Source organism: Macaca nemestrina, chromosome 5 (assembly GCF_043159975.1).
Source record: "Macaca nemestrina isolate mMacNem1 chromosome 5, mMacNem.hap1, whole genome shotgun sequence".
Lineage (NCBI taxonomy): Eukaryota > Metazoa > Chordata > Mammalia > Primates > Cercopithecidae > Macaca > Macaca nemestrina.
Window position 1 is genome coordinate 69,019,723 of NC_092129.1, and position 13,638 is coordinate 69,033,360.

General features: G+C 45.3%; 1 pseudogene; it reads left to right on the forward strand.

Annotated features, from left to right (window-relative positions):
- The first annotated feature begins 420 nt into the window (after window positions 1-420).
- LOC105489164 (T-complex protein 1 subunit eta-like) lies at window positions 421-11,236 on the forward strand (annotated as a pseudogene).
- The last annotated feature ends 2,402 nt before the right edge of the window (window positions 11,237-13,638 follow it).

A 13,638-nucleotide genomic window follows, 5' to 3' on the forward strand; every position in this document is an offset into this window, starting at 1 on the left:
CAAGTGAGACCTAATTAAACTGAAGTGCTTCTGCAGGGCAAAAAGAAACTATCAACAGAGTAAACAGACAACCTACAGAATGGGAGAACATATTTGCAAGCTGTACAGCCAACAAAGATCTAATATTCAGAATCTATAAGAAACTTAATTCAACAAGCAATAACCAAATAATCCCATTAAAAAGTGGGCAAAAATAATGAACAGACAATTCTCAAAAGAAGAAATACAAGTGGTCAACAAACATGAAAAAATTCTGAACATCTCTAATCATCAGAGAAATGCAAATCAAAACCACAGTGAGATACCATCTCATACCAGCCAGAATGGCGATTATTAAAAAGTAAAAAATTAGGTGGGTTGTTGGGCAGACCGGTCACAGAGAAGAGAGGAGAGTAACAGGCTGCTGAATAAGCTTCCAAAATGATGCCCACACTAGTTATCCTATTGAAAGAGGGAACTGATAGCTCCCAAGGCATCTCCCAGCTTGTGAATAACCTCAGTGCCTGCCAGGTGATTGCTAAGGCTGTAAGAACCACTCTGGGTGCCCATGGCATCGACGAGCTTATTGTGGATGGCAGAGGCAAAGCAACAATTTCTAATGAAGTGGCCATAATTCTGAAACTTCTTCATGTTGTCCATCCTGCAGCAAAGACTTTAGTGGACATTACCAAATCCCAAGACACTGAGGTCAGTGATGGCACCACCTCACTGACGTTGCTGGCTGCAGAGTTTCTGAAGCAGGTGAAACTGTAGGTGAAGGATGGTTTACACCCTTAGCTCACATTCAAGCTTTCTGCACAGCCACCCAGTTGGCAGTTAACAAGATCAGAGAGATTTGCTGTGACTGTGAAGGAGGGAGATAAAGTGGAGCAGAGGAAGCTTCTGGAGTAGTGTGCTAGGACCGCTCTGAGCTCCACGCTGATCTCGCAGCAGAAATTTTCTTTGCTAAGATGGTGGTGGAGGCAGTGATGATGCTCAATGATTTGCTGCAGCTTAACATGATTGGAATCAAGAAGGTACAGGGTGGAGCCCTCGAGGATTCTCAGTTGGTAGCTGGTGTTGCATTCAAGAATACTTTCTCTTATGCTGGGTTTGAAATGCAACCCCCTCAAAAATACTACGACCCCAAGATTGCCTTTTTTTTTTTTTTTTTTTTTGATATGGAGTTTTGCTCTTGTCGCTTAGGCTAGACTGCAGTGGCCTGATCTCGGCTCACTGCAACGTCTGCCTTCTGGGTTCAAGTGATTCTCCTGCCTCAGCCTCCTGAGTACCTGAGATTATAGGCATGCGCCACCACATCTGGCTAATTTTTGTATTTTTAGTAGAGACGGGGTTTCACCATGTTGGTCAGGCTGGTCTCAAATTCCTGACCTCATGATCTGCCCACCTCGGCCTTTCAAAGTGCTGAGATTACAGGCATGAGCCACCATGCCTGGCCAAGATTGCCCTTTTGAATACTGAGCTCCAGTGGAAAGCTGAGAAAGATAATACTGAGATAAGAGTCCACACAGTTGAGGATTATCAGATTGTTGATGCCGAGTAGAACATTCTCTATGACAAGTTAGAGAGGATCCATCATTCTGGAGCCAAAGTTGTCTTGTCCAAACTCCGCAATGGGGACGTGGCCACCCAGTACTTTGCTGACAGGGACATGTTCTGTGCTGGCCGAGTACCTGAGGATAATCTGAAGAGGATGGTGATGGCCTGTGAAGTCTCAATCCAGACCAGTGCGAATGCTTTCTCAGCAGATGTGTTGGGTCGATGCTAGGTGTTTGAAGAGACCCAGATTTAAAGGTGAGAGGTACCATTTTTTTATTGGCTGCCCCAAGGCCAAGACATGCACCTTCATCTTCTGTGGCGGTGCCAAGCAGTTTATGGAGGAGACAGAGCGGTCCCTGCATGATGCCATCAGGAATGAGTCAGTGGTGGCTGGTGGCGGCGTCATTGAGAGGGAGCTCTTTAAGTACCTTCAGGATTCTCCAAGGGCTATTCCAGGAAAACAGCAGCTGTTGATTGGGGCATATGCAAAGGCCTTGGAGATTACCCCACACCAGCTGTGCAATGAGGCTGGCTTTGATGCCACAAAGATTCTTAACAAGCTGCAGGCTCAGCACGCCTGGGGGCACGAGATATGAGGTGGACATCAAAATGGACATCAAAAACGAGGACATTGCTGACAACTTTGAGGCCTTCTCAAAGCTGGGAGCCAGCTATGGTATGGATCAATGCCCTGGCAGTATTCTTTCTGTTTTGGCTCAGTTCACCTTTCAGCCTTTCCAACTGCTCTCCTTGTGGCATCCATGACTGGAAGATTTGCTTTCCCTGAATTCATTCTATGCATCTCTGCTTCTGTGCCTTTGTTTATGTTTCCTACCAGCTGGAGTGTCCCTGCTGTCCTCTGAATTAGTTGTATTTATCCTTTGGACCTCCACTGAGCTTTACCTTTCATGTCACTTTTGTTCTTTCTTCTCAGGATCTGGTTTTGTCCTCACCATGCTGAGATCCCAAATTTCAGAGATGGTTTCCTTCCTCTTTCCCTGTAGCACAAAGCCATATTAGTAAACAGTTGCTCAGGAAATATTTGTAGCCTGGGTGAATCAGGCCCACCTGGTAAAATGTAAGGATATCTGCACTTTCACTTTTATAGCTCCCTCTGGTTCTCACTAGGGTGTTTTTTTTTTTCCCTTCAGCATATTTCATTTTCTTTTGAGCAGTCCTCAACTTCCAGAAAGGTACCTGAAGAGAAAGTATCTTCTTTCCTCTATTCAGTGGGGAGACTTGGCAAACACCCAAGCTTTGTCCAAGGCCTGGGACCGAATGAACACCGAGATCCTGTACAAGGTACTGGATTGTGTTCTTCCTTCAGGTCTCCTCTCCTCCTTTCTCTCCCTGTGGCTCACCTCTTTGGAAGCACTAGAAAGATGCCCTTGCTGTGCTTCTGTGTGTTCTATGTTCTCGGGAGAGGTGATAATGCCAGTTTCTCTCTCTTTCTATTTCACACATCCTATTCAATGTTTTCTTCTTCCTGGAAGAGTAAGGAAGCTGTGTTTATCTGGAGACCACGGCACCACAGTTGAAGACTGACATTGCTGCACCCTGATATTTCTAAAGAAACTTCAGTATTTCAATCTGATATATTTGAAATATCAATGTCTCGAACCTGAGAACTGGGTCTTGGGGAGAATTAGTGCTTAGATGTCTGATGTTGGAGCTGCTGCACACCAGGCCATGGCTGAGAGTATGTGAGCCACGCCTTGCCCTTTTCTGAGGCCAGGGATGTGGATGGAGATAGACAGCAGGCAAGGTGGTGCTGAAGAACACAGTGCCTTGCCTCCATTGTAGACTTGAATAGGTGGGAGGCAAGGACAGGAGGCAAAGAGCCCCACTGTCCTTGGCATCATCCAAAGCATTGTCTGTTGAAAGCAGGTCCTAGTTTTGTGTCTTTTGTTAATACCTGAATCCTTGACAAAAGAAAAGTGGTTTTGATGATTTGAAGAAGTAAGGGTGATTTTGACAGAAAATATATTTTAAAAATTTTGGTTGGGCATGGTGGCTCACACCTTTAATCCTAGCACTTTGGGAGGCCAAGGCGGGCGGATCACAAGGTCAAGAGATCGAGACCATCCTGGGCCAACATGGTGAAACCCTGTCTCTACTAAAAATACAAAAATTAGCCGGGCATGGTGGTGCATGCCTGTAGTCCCAGCTACTCAGGAGGCTGAGACAGGAGATTTGCTTGAACCTGGGAGGCAGAGTTTGCAGTGAGCCAAGATCGGGCCACTGCTCTCCAGCCTGGCAACAGAGAGACTCCGTCTAAAAAAAAATTTTTTTTCTTTTTTTGACCAATTGCAATAGTTATCATCAAGCCAATTTCCATAGCCTGCCACCAAGGGGAGGTGGTATAGCATGAATCATTCTGAATGCTTCATCTTTGAAGTGTTTGCCTATTGCTGTTACCATCTCAGAGGAAGTAAATGGGCATGGTGAGACTCCTAAGATGACAGGGTTTTCTTTTTGGCCAAAGCTGGTATCTGACTTGCCACATTCCTCTGAGTCTGGAGCAGCTGCAGGGGTGGGAGAATGCCAGCCCAGAGTCAGTCCATCGGGGTTACATTTCCTAGGACCGCTGCCTTCATCTATGTAAGGCCTGTTACTTTCAGAACTTGCAGCTTCCCAGGGTGTGGTAGAAATCTTGGTCATTGAATGTAAAGGGGCTTAATAAAGGGCATAGATATTTTTCAAAAATGAAAATAACTATTTTCTTATTATAAGTGATATGCTTTTATAAAGATCATAGGAAAACTAGAAAAAATTAGAATGTAGAAAATTGCAAAATAAACTTCATTAGAGATATTTTGATATGTATCTTTTCAGTGTCTTTTCAAAAAATTTTTTAAATAGAGATGAGGTCTCACTATATTGCCCAGCTGAAACTCCTGAGCTCAAGGGATCCTCCCACCTCAGCTTCTCAAAGTGTTGGGAATACAGGTGTGAGCCCCCGTACCCAGCCAATTCACAAAATTTTTTGAAGAACAAATGTGGTATCATCGATACATTCTGTTAGATTGTCTTTTTTAAAAAACCTAATGTAATTTGCTTGTCTTTATATATCTGTAAATGTAGCTCAACACAATTATACCTTTTGTGAATGTATTATATCTTAAAATTTACATTTTATCTTACATTTTACATGCATTTTCCCAAATCTTCATGTTTTCCATCTGCAAAGGTAATACATTGATTATAAAAAATTAAAACGTTACATAGAAATATACCATTATCTACCTACCAGATAACTATTATTAATAATGTGTGTTTATTTTTCCAGAAATTAAAAAAATCTATCTGATGCATGAGTACTGTAAATAAAACTTTAAAAACATTTGAGTGTCAAGTCTTATGTTGGGCTCTGGGGACAGAGATGAAAGAGAGCCCTGGAAAGCTTTACAGTTCAACCAGGGAAAGATTAATGTGCCAATAAATCACTGATATCTTGTTAAAATTCAGATTCTGATTCTGTAGGTCTGGAATGGGGCCCACATTCTTCATTTCAAACGAAGTCCCAGCTAATGTCGATGCTGACAGTCCAAGGACCAGGCTTTGGGTTGCAGAGATTTAAGTTGCAATACAATAATAAAAGTGTTATAGTTAAGGTAAAAACAGGTGCTGTGGGAGACTAGAGGTGATAACTAATTGCCTGTGGGACTCCTTGGTGACAGTAACATTTGAGGTAGGCCTTGAAGGGAATTTTACGTGGGGCTAGGAGAGGGGTGCAGGGCATTCCATGCACAGGGGACAGTCTAAGCAAAGGCAGTGTTTGAGGTAGAATGGAAGCCAACACTGGATGAAAGTTTGCTGCATGCCAGACATTGTGCTTGTTGCCTTTACCCACCAGAACTGGCAAATAATAGTGCAGTATCGCAGATAACGAGTTCATAGAAGGATGGAAGAATGGTAGGAAATGGGTCAGGAAGGGTGGACTGGAACCAAATTGCGAAGAGGATTGTGAATCCCAGCTCAAGCGTTTGTATTTTGCTCTACAAATGGGAGTTGCTTGCTTATGTGTATGTATGTATAATAAAGAGGTTTATTTATTTATTTGTTTATTTATTTGAGACGGAGTCTTGCTCTGTCACCCAGGCTGGAGTGTAGTGGCGCGATCTTGGCTCACTGCAAACTCCGCCTCCCGGGTTCATACCATTCTCCTGCCTCAGCCTCACCAGTAGTTGGGACTACAGGTGTCTGCCACCACGCCTGGCTAATTTTTTGTATTTTTAGTACAGACGGGGTTTCACCATGTTAGCCAGATGGTCTCAATCTCTTGACCATGTGATCCACCCACCTTGGCCTCCCAAAGTGCTAGGATTATAGGTGTGAGCCACCTCACCTGGCCAATAAAGAGATTTTTAAACTTCCCTCATAGAAACAAGAAATGGCGAAGTAGAAACAAGCATGTTTATAGTGCTCAGTAATAACTATATAGTATTTAAGTATAATTGTTATTCTTTTTATTTTGTTCCCTCTTAGCTTTTTGTCTGTTAAAATGCCATCCTTTTCACTGTTCTTTTTAAATTTAAAATCCTTTTTGTTTATTTTTTTGAGATGGAGTCTCACTCTGTCACCAAGGCTGGAGCGCAGAGGCGCAATCTTAGCTCACTGCAATCTGTGCCTCCTAGGTTCATGTCATTCTCCTGCCTCAGCCTCCCAAGTAGTTGCAATTACAGGTGAACTACCACCATGCCCGGCTAATTTTTGTATTTTTAGTAGAGACAAGGTCTCATTATGTTGGCCAAGCTGGTCTTGAACTCCTGACCTCAAGTGATCTGCCTGCTTCCGCCTCCCAAAATGCTGGGATTACAGGTGTGAGCCTGCTTTATTTTTTGAGTAAGTGATACATCAATATTGTAAAAAAGGTATGCAAGAGCATATTTAGACTGGGCACAATGGCTTATCCCAGCACTTTGGGAGGGCGAGGTGGGAGGGTGGCTTGAGGTCAGGAGTTTAGACCAGCCTGAGCAACATAGTGAGACTCTGTCTCTACAAAAAAATAAAAGAGGGCCGGGCGTGGTGACTCATACCTGTAATCTCAGCACTTTGGGAGGCCCAGGCTGGCAGATGAGGTCAAGAGATTGAGACCATCCTGGCCAACATGGTGAAACCCTGTCTCTACTAAAAACACAAAAATTAGCTGGGTATGGTGGCGCGCACCTTTAGTCCCAGCTGCTAAGGAGGCTAAGGCAGGAGAATTGCTTGAACCTGGGAGGTGGAGGTTGCAGTGAGCCGAGATCATGCCACTGCACTTTAGCCTGGGCGACAGAGTGAGACTCTGTCTTAAATAAATAAATAAATAAATAAAATAATACAAAATAAATAAATAAAAGAGTCATGTGTGGTGGTGTGTGCCTATAGTCCTAGCTATTTGAGAGGCTGAGGCGGGAGGATCACTTGAGCCCAGGAGTTTGAGGTTACAGTGAACCATGATCATACCACTTCACCCTAGCCTGGGCAACAGAGTGAGGCCCTGTCTCTAAAAGAACAATGGTATATTCAGTTAAAAAGTCTTCTCCCCCAGTTTCCCAATTCCCTTCCCTGAAAACAACCCATATTGGATGTTTCTTGTGTATCCTTCCAGAAATACTATTTGCCTGTGTGAGTGTGGTGGGCAGGTGTCCTCAAAGGCAGCCCCCAGTGCTCCGACCTGTGGTGTTCATGCCCCTGTGTACTCCCCTCCCCTTCCATACGGGCTGGACTTACAGATATACTTCTCATGAATAGAATACTACACAAGTGTTGGATGTCACTTCTGAAATAGGTAAAAAAGACTGCAGCTTCCATCTTGGGTGCTCTCTCTCTCTGGGATCAGCCATCCTGGGGAAAGGCAGCTGCGATGCTGTGAGGCAGCCCTGTGGAGAGACTCGTGTGAGAGACCAATGCCTGCCGACAACCATATGAGTGAACTTGGAAACAGATCCTCCCTCCCAGCTGAACCTTCTGATGGGTCCACAGCTGCAGCTGACAGCTTGACTACAGCTCTTGAAGATCCCAGCCAAAGGCGGCCAGCCAAGCTCTGCCCAGATTCCTGATCCATGTACACTGGGATAATAAATGTTCCAAATCACTGAGTTTGGGGGCCATTTGTTCCACAGCAATAGATAATCACTACAACAAAGAAACCTCCCTTCGTTTTATATGAATGGTAACATACCATATACCCACTTTTGCACCTTGTTCTTTCCTACTTACTGGAGTTCATTCTATATAAAGAGCTTCCTTACATTTTTTTTTTTTTTAAAAACAGTTGCACAGATTTCTGTTGTGTGGGTAAACTATAATTTACTTAAATAGCCCCTTAGGGTAGACATTTGTTTCCAAAGTCTTAATATCTATTGATTTTATAATAGCAACCCCCCTGCACTCCCACTCTTGTTCATTAGGCCTTCCCCCGATCCCCTGGAATTTTCCATTTAGCTAATCCCACCACCTTCCAACAACAAAAAAAAATTGTCAGTATTTTTACTGGAATCATTAAATTGATAACTAATTCAGGGAGCGTCACCACAATGGGAATACTTCTGGTGCTCCTCCTTTATGTATGCCACTGGCTTATGAATGAAGACATCAATGTGAGTTTTGTTCTCTGTTTCTCCTCAGCTGGGTCAGAACCTCTTGCTCTGTCTGTGTAAGACAGTCTTGGGATGAAATGAAGAGTTTTGGTTTCCATCTATCCTGTCCCTCCCCACCCACATCTAGAAACTGACCTTCAGATTCTTCTCTCAGAGAAAGGGTTGTCTCAAGCTGCTGGGTTGCCTGGGCCCTAAAGAGAAGGACTCCTGCCTGCCCAAGGAGAGCCCAGGCTCTATGGGGATTGTATTACATCTGACTTTAATTGGGATGAGAAGCCAGGTACCTTCCCAACCTGCTCAAACATTGGATCATTTATAATTCCATTTCCCTATGAGAAGGGAGGGAGAGTGCACATTTCAGGGAGCAGGTTTGGGGATAAGGGGAAGGAGAGAACCTAGACCTGGGTTCAAGTCTCAGCTCAGCCTTTAGCTAGCCATTACTTGGGCAAATAATTTCCCCTAAGTCTATTTTCTCATCTGTATAGTACAAGTGATGATATGTCCTTACAGGGTTGTAAGGTTTAAGTGAGAGGAGTAGTGAGGGCTTTTGGTACCTTTATCAGCATTTAAGGGATTGAAATTCACTTAAGCTTTATTAGTCACTCACTAAGTGTATAGCTCTGTGCTAGGCTCTTTAATATCTTTTTAAACCCTCAACAAGTATTGAAACAAGTATACTTACTTCCATCAGGTAGATGAGGAGACTGAGACAGAGACCTGGTAAGTTTTCTAAATGCTCGTAACGTGATGAAACATCTGCAAAACTCAACTATAAATTCCTGGCCACTGCCAAGCAGAGGATGCTGTTTTCCAGGCACGTTTTGTCCAGCTGGTGGCTCTGTCCCCTTACCCAGTTTCCATTTTTGCACTTGCCTCTTTAAACTTCTGATTTGATTTGAAAGTGTTGTTGCCAGAATTTGCACCAGGGCTTGCTTGGTTCTGGTGCAAGGTGCTTTCCCCCACACCACTGATCCCTCTCTGCCACGGAAGGCAAGAGCATGTCTAACATCTACTCAGCGGTAACAAGAGTGAGGTTTTCTGATACCCAGCCCTGCACAGGACATGGATCCTGCAGTGCAGAGCTACCCCCATCCAACTTGGCAGTGACACATGAAGTATCCAAGCCTCTTCCAGGACAGTCGCAACCTTGCCAGTTACCCTCCCTTCTGATCCCATAACCAAGAGGGTTGGAGCAAATCCTGGCATGGTTCACCAGAGTCTTACACTTTCGCCCTTGATGCCAGGGCCTGGTAGGGGAAAGCCAGTGCTTCTGAAGGAATGACAGGGGTACCCTTTCCAGGCACTCTCCTCCTCCCCATCCTTCCTGGAAGACTTCTTCTTGGTTTCCACATAGACCAAAGGAAAGTCATTTTTCCGAGACTATAGGGCCTCAGCCCAGAGATTCCGATCTAGTATGTATGGGGAGGGGCCAGATATCTGCACCCTTAATAAGTACCCTTCATTCTGTTGCAGGGCCATTCCTTAAGAAAGAGCCTTCATCCTGAGAAAAAGCAGCAGTTAGCACAGAGATTGATGGCTGGGTAGAGTAGCCACAAAGACGGCCCTTCTCTGGGGAAGAAACACCTTCATAATGTCCTCACTGCACCTCTCCTTCCCTTTTTGTTGACAGTCCTCAAGTCCAACAGGTACCTCAGCAGCATTTTCCCCCCGCCCCTCCATGCTGTTTGGGTGGGATGGTCATAACCTATGTATATGGGGCTTTAGAGCCTGTCGCATCCATATCCATTCATTCTGAGGCCTCCCTGTGTGCCCAGCACAGAATTCATCATTAGCAATACAGAGATAAATCAAAGAAGTCCATGATCTAGTAGGCCAGGCAGATCTGCAAGCCCTTGATGAGAAGGGCTATTGTGAAGGATGTGTGGGGAATGCAGTGGATGGAGAGAGCGACTGATTATGTTTGTGAGTTTTTGTAGGAGGAGAGATAGGGGAATGTGAGACTAGATCCTCTGTGACTTAATTTCAGCAAGAATCTTCCCTCTGGTCTCTAGTAGAGTAAGTGATGGGGTGGGGGTCAGTGTGGCCTGTTGGCCATCATGTGAGCGGGGAGCAACCCTATCTGCTCTGGCTCGTCTCTTCTGATTGAAACACGTGGAGCAGTTCTTAATTTGTATGGAGTGCCCAGACTAATAAATCCTCTACTGAATTGCAATCCCCATAGTGTGTTTATAGGCAACAGCTGACTTTTATCAGCTAGTTTGTTCTTTCACATAAGCAGAATTGTGCGGGTCTCCTGAGCTGGCTCATAACGTGACGAAACGTCTGCAAAACTCAACTATAAATCCCTGGCACCTGCCAAGCAGAGGATGCTGTTTTCCAGGCACGTTTTGTCCAGCTGGTGGCTCTGTCCCCTTACCCAGTTTGCATTTTTGCATTTGTCTCTTTAAACTTTTGATTTGTTTTTCAGTTCTCTGCGGCCTCTTTAAAGGCAACTGAAAAATGAGGGGTAGGGAAAAGGAACTAGAAAGTTATGTCTGTGCTAAAAATTACCCCTGGTTTATGTTGCTCTGAAAGCCAGTTTTGATCCCACTGTTGAAACAGAGACATCAGGCTTCCCCGCCACATGAACCCCAGGGCGGGGGACAGGAGGCCAGTGCCAGTGGAGCCCGTTGTTAATACTTTGATTCTTTTCTGGGCCATCACCCTTTGTACTTGCCAAAGGCCCCCACCCTCAGTTGTCAGTTCTCTAAATTAAAGAAACAGCTCCGGAGGCCTTTTCCCCAGATGGTCTCCAGGCTTGACATCTTTTCCTAGCATTTAGAGCTCCCCCAACATAGAGAGGTGAAATTTAAATGCCTTCTATCTGCCAAATAGGGCGAGACCTGGACCCTTGGAGAATGCCGGTTGGCTGGGGTGGACTGAGTGGTTGGGAGAGCTACAAAGGCCTCAGTGGTACATCTAGGAAAGGCTGAGTGTGGCCCTGGCTGTGTCTCAGGATTACCCACCTGTGTTTATGGGTTCTCTTCATTTTGATCAGACCATTAGGTCAGAAGGCTCCTGTAGCCGCTCTTCCTGTGGCCTTATCCCTTGCTTGCTCTCCCTAGCCCACACTTCAGGGCTGGCTTCATGAGCCTGTGACCTACGCTTACTAGGGTTCCCAAGGTGGGTTTCGTGCTCTGCTGTCACTCTCAAAATTCTGAACAGTTTTTGAATAGATTTTTGTACCAATTTTCCTTTTGCACTGGGCCCTGCAAATTATGTTGCCAGTTCTGCCCAGCTTCTCTGTGGGTCCTACTGGTTGTAGCTGCCCCAGCACTGTGGACAGACCCTTTCTTCTCCAAGTTTAAGTTTGAGCCTTTGCGGAGCAGGTTAGTTACCTGTCATTGAGAAATTTGGCCTTGTCCCCCTCCCAAAGGCTCCCTGTTATCCACTCTTCTGGCAACAGCCAATCCCTATTATGTGACATTATCTCTACAGGCCCTAAGAAGGTGCCTGCCAATCCCAACTCACTAAGTCATCTGCAGCTGCTCGTGGCCCCTTCTTATCATTTTCTAGAAAATATTTCTAGTCAATGCACTTGCTTGGAGGAAGCTGCCTGCTTTTATGGAGGAGCTGGGGTCTTTGCTAGAGAAAACATGCCCTAACTCCCACCTCCACCTCAAAGGCAAGACATTGTTTCCTGCTATGGGAAAGGAGACCTACTTTCTTATTTTTCCAAGCCCAACTCAGACACCAACTCCTCTGTGGTATCTCATCTTACACCCCTAGATGGAAATCACCCTTCCTTTCTCAGCACAGTGCTTGAAATTCTCTTTACTACTTATTTTTTAAATTTTTTTTTTTTAAAAAGACAGACAAGATTTCACCATGTTGTCCAGGCTGGTCTGAACTCCTGGGCTCAAGAGATCCACCCGGGCTGGGTGCGGTGGCTCACACCTGTAATCCCAGCAATTTGGGAGACTGAGGCGGGCAGATCGCTTAAGCCCAGGAGTTTGAGACCAGCCAGGGCAACATAGTGAGACCTCATCTCTTAAATAAATAAATAAAAGAGATCTGCCCACCTTGGCCTCCCAAAGTGCTGGGATTATAGACATGAGTCACCACACTCAGCCTATTTTTTTTTTTTTTTTTACGTAAATCCAGCTGCTGCAGGAGACTTTATTTTTTCTTATTCATTCTTATACACCTACCAGCTCGGTAAGGGGCTCAGCCCCATCTGGGAATTGAACCAAGTGGTAGAAATGGTGCAGGGGCCTTTGCAGCTGCCTGGCATGGAGAAGGTGGGCCCTGCTCTACCCAGTGGGATGGTGCAAAGGGTGGCTGTGGTCTCTGGCAGAGCTGGCTGGCTGCTGGTAGCCATGGCCTCCGGTAAAGTCACAGTATCCTAGAAAGATTGTGAGCTTTGGCATAATCCTGGCTCCACCACCTAGGATGTGGGCCTTGTGTTTTACCTTTCTCACCTGTGAGAAGAGGATAAGAAGACCTGAGGCACTGAGCTATTTTGAAAATGAAATGAACTAATTCATTCAAACCACAGAGGATAAAGCCCAGCACCCAGGAGGTGCTTAATTAATTATAGGTTTTATCCTCCCCCTGGGGAAGGACTTGGTTCTGAGGCCCATTTCCTCCTCTGCCAGGTACCTCCTTCCCACAGAACCCAGGGTGTAACCTCTCCTTGAGGCCAAGGTAAGCTACAGCCCTCCATGGCTGCTGCTGTGTGGTGAAGGTCCTGGGCAGGGAGTTGGGACATCTGGGTTTCTGACCCAGCTCTGCCACCTCAGTGGGACCTGCGCATGTGACTTCGCCTCTCTAGACCCTAGGGTCTTCATCAAACAAAGAGGGCAGGTAGGCAAAAGTTTCAACTTCGCAGAGCTGCTTCAAAAATGAAATGGGCTACTGCACGTAAAAGAGCTTGAAATCAGGGCAGGGCGCATTGGCTCACATCTGTAATCCTAGTACTTTGGGAGGCCAAGGCAGGGAGGATTGCTTGAGCCCGGGAGTTCGAGATCAACCTAGGCAACATATCAAGACCCTATCTCTACAAAAAAATAAAAAATAAGCTGAGTGTGGTGGGACTACACACCTGTAGTCCCAGCTACTTGGGAGGCTGAGGTGGAAGGATCACTTGAGCCCGGGAGGTCGAGGCTGCAGTGAGCCATGATTGTACCACTGCACTCCAGCTTGGGTGATAGAGCAAGAGCCTGTTAAAAAAAAAAAAAAGAAAACTTGAAATCATATCATAGAAATAGAAGCGATTGTCCTCTGAGAAGCAAAAGGATTTGGGAGCCAATGAGAATAACACTATAATTGCCACTTGTGGAAGGTTCTCAACTTTTCGCTTACTCTCAGCGCTTTCACATCCATTAAACAACCCTGTGAGGTAGGTGCTATTTCCCCCATTTGACAGACACGGATGCTGATTTGGGGGTTGGTGGTCAAATGACTTCTCAAAGGTCACATAGCCAATCTGAGATTTTAACTTTGATCGGACTCTAGGCAAATCACCTACCGTCTCGGTGCCTCAGTTTCTTCCCCTGTGCAATGAAAATCATTA